The sequence below is a fragment of the Moschus berezovskii genome, chromosome 5 (assembly GCF_049115385.1).
Source record: "Moschus berezovskii isolate FMDL1 chromosome 5, NW_MosBer_1.0, whole genome shotgun sequence".
NCBI lineage: Eukaryota > Metazoa > Chordata > Mammalia > Artiodactyla > Moschidae > Moschus > Moschus berezovskii.
The window spans coordinates 44,086,274-44,092,273 of record NC_142464.1 but is presented as its reverse complement, the minus strand read 5'-3'; the positions used below and the strand labels follow the sequence as shown (position 1 = coordinate 44,092,273).

Here is a 6,000-nt window from a genome sequence, read left to right as displayed (position 1 = left end):
CACCCTCAATTGTCACCTCTAGCTTTTTTCCCCTATGCCCAAGGCTTCTGACCATCTCTGCACAAATAATAAGACTCAGAGCCCAGAACCTGAAAAACCAACCGCTGATTAGTGTCCCTCCCTTCCCCGCCCGTGAAAAGCAATCCAGTTCCAGCGCTAATGGTCGGAATCTTGCAGTCGGATCTTCGCCGACACAAGCCGACGCCGCTGTTCCCTCGCCGAGCCCGCGGTGGTCTTGTCACCGTGGGCGGCCCCCGCCTCCCTCCGGGGCCTGGGCCTCTCCCGGCCTCCCGCCCGCGGCTCTCGCCGCCCCGCCTCCGGCTCCGCCGCGGCCACTATTGGTGCAGGTTCGCCCCCAAAGGAAGCCCATTGGCCGGCCGTGCCGTCCTTTACCCGGCGCATTCCGCCGCCCGCAGGCTTGCGGGGAAACTTCCTTATTATTGTGACGCCGAATCGGAGAAACCCTGAGCCGGGTCGGTGGAGCTGTCACAGCCGGAATCCCGAGCCGCCGAGGTGCGCGGGGCGGGGGCTGGGGTTCTGGGGTTCTGGGCAGGAGGGCACCGCGGCGCTGCAGCCGCGCGCCCGCCGCGTTCTGCGCGCTGTCAGCGCCCGGCTGCCGGAGGGGCGGCTGCGGCTGCGGGGCGCTTTCCGCGGCGAGCCCGAGCCGGGCGCGCGGGGAGGTCGGGGCGCGGCGCCTTCAGTGCCTGCGGGACGCGGGCGGCGGCGCTGCGCCGGGGCCGGGCGGGCAGGTGCCCCTCCGCCTCGCGTGCGCCTTCCAGGCGTTTTCAGCGCTCTGGTTCTGACCTGAAGAGCCCGGGCGCCCGGAGAGGCCGGGAGCCGCTTTAAAGCCGGGAGCGCCCCGCGCCCCGACCAGGCTGCCTGCGAACTGGGAGGCATTGCGACGCAGAAAGTCAGAGGACCCTCCCCTTCCTCCTCGCCTGCCCCTATTTAAATTCCGGGGCTCGGGTGACACCGTTGCGGGGAAGGGCCCGGAAGCTTCCCGGCGAAATGGGAGCCGCCGAGGCCTCTGCGTTTTGAGGGACTGCGGCTGCCGCGAGGAGCTTGCTCCGGGGTCTGGGGGCTCGGCGGCCGCGCTTCCCGGCACCGCCCACTTCGCCGAGGCCGCGCGGGGTTCGCCCGGTGGGAGTCCGCCTCCTGGGCGGAGCTGGGGCGAGGGTGTGTGCGGACACGTGTGTGTGCGGACACGTAAGAGCGCGGACGGTCGCGGGGGTGGCCGGAACTGGGACGTTCGGGGGCAGGTGGCACCTTGAGTCATTTATGAATGTGTGGAGTGGGCACACCGGGACAGCTGACAGAGAAGGGCATGTGTAACCTCAAACAGGCCAACCCGGAGCTGCTGTAGAGACCGCACCTCAAGCAATTGTGGTTTGATTCGGGGTATGCTCCGTGGCACCGGGAAGATGTGTATTTAAACTTTGCTTTTGGTGTCTCAGTGTTTATGGTGGTTTTCTGATTGCACTTTACTTTAGCTTTTAAGTCAGCCCCATTTGGAAGTATCTTAAATTCAGAGCTAAGCCTTCCAGGATTTCACTTGCATTCATTGCGCACGAAATGCTTTGGGAAAGACGATTCAAGCGCTGTCTTCCTTTTTTGTGTCTCCTGACTCTTTCCACAAATAGGAAACTATTTCTAGAACCTTTCATCTGATGATTTGATAACATCAAGTGGGCCGCTTTTTAAACTCCAGGCTGAGGAGAAAGAAAAGCGAAATAAAATGAGAATTAACACCGTTTTAAAATGCAGTGACTCTGAAGAGAGATGCTGTCCTGTTTTAGGAGGAGATTACTGTGAAGCTGTCTCTTTTCCTACTTTTACGGGGGGGCGGCATTGTATATTAGAAAAGGGGAGTAATATATTTAAACCCCTTTTAAAGCAAAATAGAAAAATTACACATCATTGTCTGACCGCATGGAGGCTAGGAACCTTCTGGAGAAAGGATGCAGGAATCAAAGAGGAAGACTAAAAGCTCTTTGACAGAACAACTTTCTTTGGCAGGAAAGAAAGAAACTCAGTTGGTTTAGCAGTCAGTTTTACTTTTTCAGTAAGTAGTTGGGATTTTATTTTTGAAAAAAGAAACAGATTTCAGAACGTTCTAAATGGTGTGGTTGGAGCCATTGGTTATAGCATTTCATTCTGAGTAACAAATTTAAATTTCTTAAGATCCGCATAATAAAAGCTTTTTTCCCTCTATATAACGAGAGTTGCATAGATCCAAGATAGTTTTGTTTCCGTTTCAGAAATAAAAGTAATATTCTCCAAATTTCATGGCAGTTTCTTACATTATGTAGAAGAAATAAAGTTATGATTACAGTATCTTAAAATCATACAGCACTTTTTTTTTTTTTTGACAGACTAAGGTGCCTCTCAGTCCCATCTTGTTTTTCATGAAAGAGGATGTGGTGATGAGAAGGAAGGAAAAATAAGGAAGGCTTCAAAACAGTTGTGGCAAAAAATGCTATAATATGTGTGGTACATGGGAAATGGAGGAAAAATTGAATTATTTTTTAAAAATTATCTTTTTTAACCTAAATGGGTTAAAATAAAATATAACTCTAAAAATAACTCTATTTTTACTTTTACATCTACTTACAAATGCTAGGAATTTTTAAAGGTGCTATCTATATCTCTAGGTTCACTTTTAGCATCATGCTCTAACCAACTGAACTAACAATCCAATTAACTGTAAGTTCACTTTTAGAGGTGACATCTTCATAGTTGGTTAGTGGTTATATTATTAGCGTTAACCAGACTCCCATCCTGAGTTAAAATATTTGGGGCATATTCAAGCTTGCATAATTTAAAGATATTTTCTTTTCAGAAGTTTACATTTCCTTTTGTTTTCAGTAACTTGAAAGCGCTTTGTAGCATTCTGTTAATATATTGATGTGCGTTGTTTTTTTCTTTACTTTGCAGATCTGCAGGGTGAAGTGGAACCAGTCTGGCTTAAGTAACTGATGCGAAGTGTTTTACCGTGGTAAGTTACTTTATTTCTCTGAACCTGTTTCCTCATCTTGTACTTGGGATCATATCTAACTCCCAGAATGGGTAAGAGGATTAAAGAGGATAATCAACGTAAAGGACTTAGATTAATATAGCTGCCTAGAGAGGGACCTTAACAAATCCTTACTGGCTTCTTCCACTGTGATCGAGAGAAGAGAACAAGGTGAACTCAGGAAGTAGGAGACCTAGTTTCTGGTCTCAGCTTCAACCAGCTACTTCTCAGAGGACCGAAGTTAACTTCAGCTGCCATTAAAATGAGGTTAAAAATGTCAGTCTCTTGCCTAGAGGTTGGATCAAATGGACTTTTAAGTTCTCTATAATAAGATGATCCCTTTCTTGGGATAACTCTGTCCCCTTCAGACATTTACAACATTTAGAAATAGTACTTGCTGGTGTCAAGGGCGTGTGTTTATGTGTATGAGCCAGTAAGTGAACGAATTTTATTATGAGGTTGGGTGGACATGGAGAGAAGCCTGGCTAACTGTTGAGATGGCCTCGCTCATCCCTTCTGTCTCTGGCTGACACAAGGTCTGATTCAAGTTGCCTGTAAACATCACCATCAGCTAATATGAGCTCACTTACTGTGTGCAGCATCTTCTTTTAACTTTTGTTTTTAAAATCGGAAAAGGAAGATAGCTTGACTTTGTTTTATTTGAGTGGTGATATAGCTTTGTGTTTAATAAGAGAATGGGCTTTGGAGTCTGGGAGATGATATTTGAATCCTGCCTTTGCCACTTTAAGTAAGTTGCCACCACAGCTAATACTTATTTACCATAGCTAGTGCTTATCTGTCGGAGAAGGCAATGGCAAGCCACTCCAGTACTATTGCCTAGAAAATCCCATGGATGGAGGAGCCTGGTAGGCTGTAGTCCATGGGGTCCCTAAGGGTCGGACACGACTGAGCGACTTCACTTTCACTTTTTACTTTCACACATTGGAGAAGGAAATGGCAACCCACTCCAGTGTTCTTGCCTGGAGAATCCCAGGGACGGGGGAGCCTGGTGGGCTGCCGTCTATGGGGTCACACAGAGTCGGACACGACTGAAGTGACTTAGCAGCAGCAGCAGCAGCAGTGCTTATCTGTATGTTCCTGGGCAAGTGACTTAACCTTGCTAAGTGTTAAGGTTATTGTAAAGGACAAATAATCTGTGTGAAGTTTTTAGCACAGACTCAGACACACAGTAGGCTTGCAGTAGTGGTAACTATTGCTTTTTCTTCATTTAGCATCTACTTATCAAGCTCTTCCTGTGTGCCAAACACTCTTCTAGCCTCTAGGGGTAGAGAAATGAACAGAGAGACTCAGTCCTTCCTTAATGGAGCTTCCATTCCTCAGCTTTAGCATTGAGAAACACCACTTTTTAAAGACAGCTTGGATTGTAAAAAGCCTTCTGCTTTCAGATCTGTGAGGGAAAGCACATTTAGAATGGAGGAAATACATTTTTTTGGTTATAGCTTAGGGAATGTGTATCTGATATTACCTGGCAGACAAAACCTAGCAACTTTAGATTGTGAGAATTCTGGTTTTCTCAGATTTGGGTTCTGTTCGCTAGGCACTTAAGTAGCATCTACTGTGCTCCTTTGTTATGCTGGGTACTGGAGATTGGCAGATGAGTAAAACCTGGTTCCCTTCATGGAGTAGCTCAGTCTGCACATGGATTGCAAATTGGTGGGTGAGATGCAGGAAGCAGTGATCCTACCTTAAAAATAGTATATTTCTTCTTATTATAGCGTGATGTATCTGAAAGCATAAAGCAATATGTGTAATACATGTGCTGCAAACAACAATAAAAGGGCAGAAACAGAACATCAGCCACGTCACTGAAGCTCCCTCTATGCTCCTTCCAGATGGTACCCTCCATTGCTATATATATTAATACAAAAATCTCTCTTGGCCTTTGTATTAATATTGACTGTTTTTTTAATTTTTAAAATTTTAGCACCACTAAAGTTTTTCTTCAAATACTTGTTACACTTGTGTTTTGACCTTGTAAAAATACATCACATTCTGCGTTCTGAATTCTTTTGTGATTTTTTCCCTACCTCAGCACCATTTTTAAGATGAAGCAGAACTGATGCTTATAGATGGAATTAATTTCTTTTTCACTGATGTGCAGTATTCTATCTTATGCATGTGCTGCAGCTTATCCATTTACTTATAGGTAGACGTCTGGGTTGTCTCTGTTCTATGTGTCTCAGACAATCCTGAAATGAACATTCTTGTGCATATATCTTGGGGCGTATATTATGAGTTTCTTGCTGCATTATATATTAGGATAGCCACTAGCCTATGTGACTGCTTGTATTAAAATTATTAAAATTAAATGTAATTAAAATTTCATCTCATTATTAGCCACATTTCAAGTGCTCAGTAGTCACATATGGCTGGTGGCTCCCACACACATATTGGACGCGACAGATACGTAACATTTCCATCACAGAATTCTTAGTTTCCAGGTTTTACCCCATTTTCGATCTCCAGTTCTCAGCATTGTGAAGGGACACTGTAGGTCCTTGGTAAGTTGGAGAGTGCTGGTCATATATCTAGGAGTTTAATTACTGTGCCATGGGGTATTTACATCTTCATCTTCACTAGGTAATAATGCGCACTTGTTTTCCAAAGTGGTTCTGCCAACTTATACTTCCACCAGCTGTGGGTCAGAGTCCTGGTTGCTTTGTGTCCTTGACTTGGCACTGTTAGACTTTTTAATGCTTGCCTGTCTGGTCAAGTCTGTTTTTCTGAAGGCAGCTTATGGCTTATGCACACAATGGAAAGATCATCCTTCTAGTCCGAAGCCCAGCACCAGGTAATAAAGAAGGTGCCACCTGGGGCAGAGTCATCAGGGGAGGGGTAGGAATGTTTCCTTTGTCGGCTAAAAGGGTCAGAAGACCAAAGTCCAGTTGAAGTTGGAAACAAGCAAGGAGTGGATTCACATTGTTGAAAACTTCTCTCTGCCTTCTGGGCTATTTCTGCCTATGGTA

At 46.0% G+C, this 6,000-nt stretch overlaps 1 protein-coding gene across 5 annotated transcripts in view; it reads left to right on the top strand.

Annotated features, from left to right (window-relative positions):
* The first annotated feature begins 395 nt into the window (after positions 1-395).
* Positions 396-6,000, top strand: part of HERC3 (HECT and RLD domain containing E3 ubiquitin protein ligase 3) — a 163,974-nt gene continuing 158,369 nt past the window's right edge. For 3 of the 5 annotated variants that reach the window (XR_008687010.1, XR_016037428.1, XM_055434103.2), the window contains exons 1-2: positions 396-513; positions 2,935-2,995. The gene's annotated coding sequence lies outside the window, so the exon portion shown is untranslated. Of the gene's footprint in view, positions 514-988; positions 1,207-1,312; positions 1,399-2,934; positions 2,996-6,000 lie in introns of those variants that run through there. The other 2 variants (XM_088836242.1, XM_055434104.2) reach the window with 2 other exon arrangements.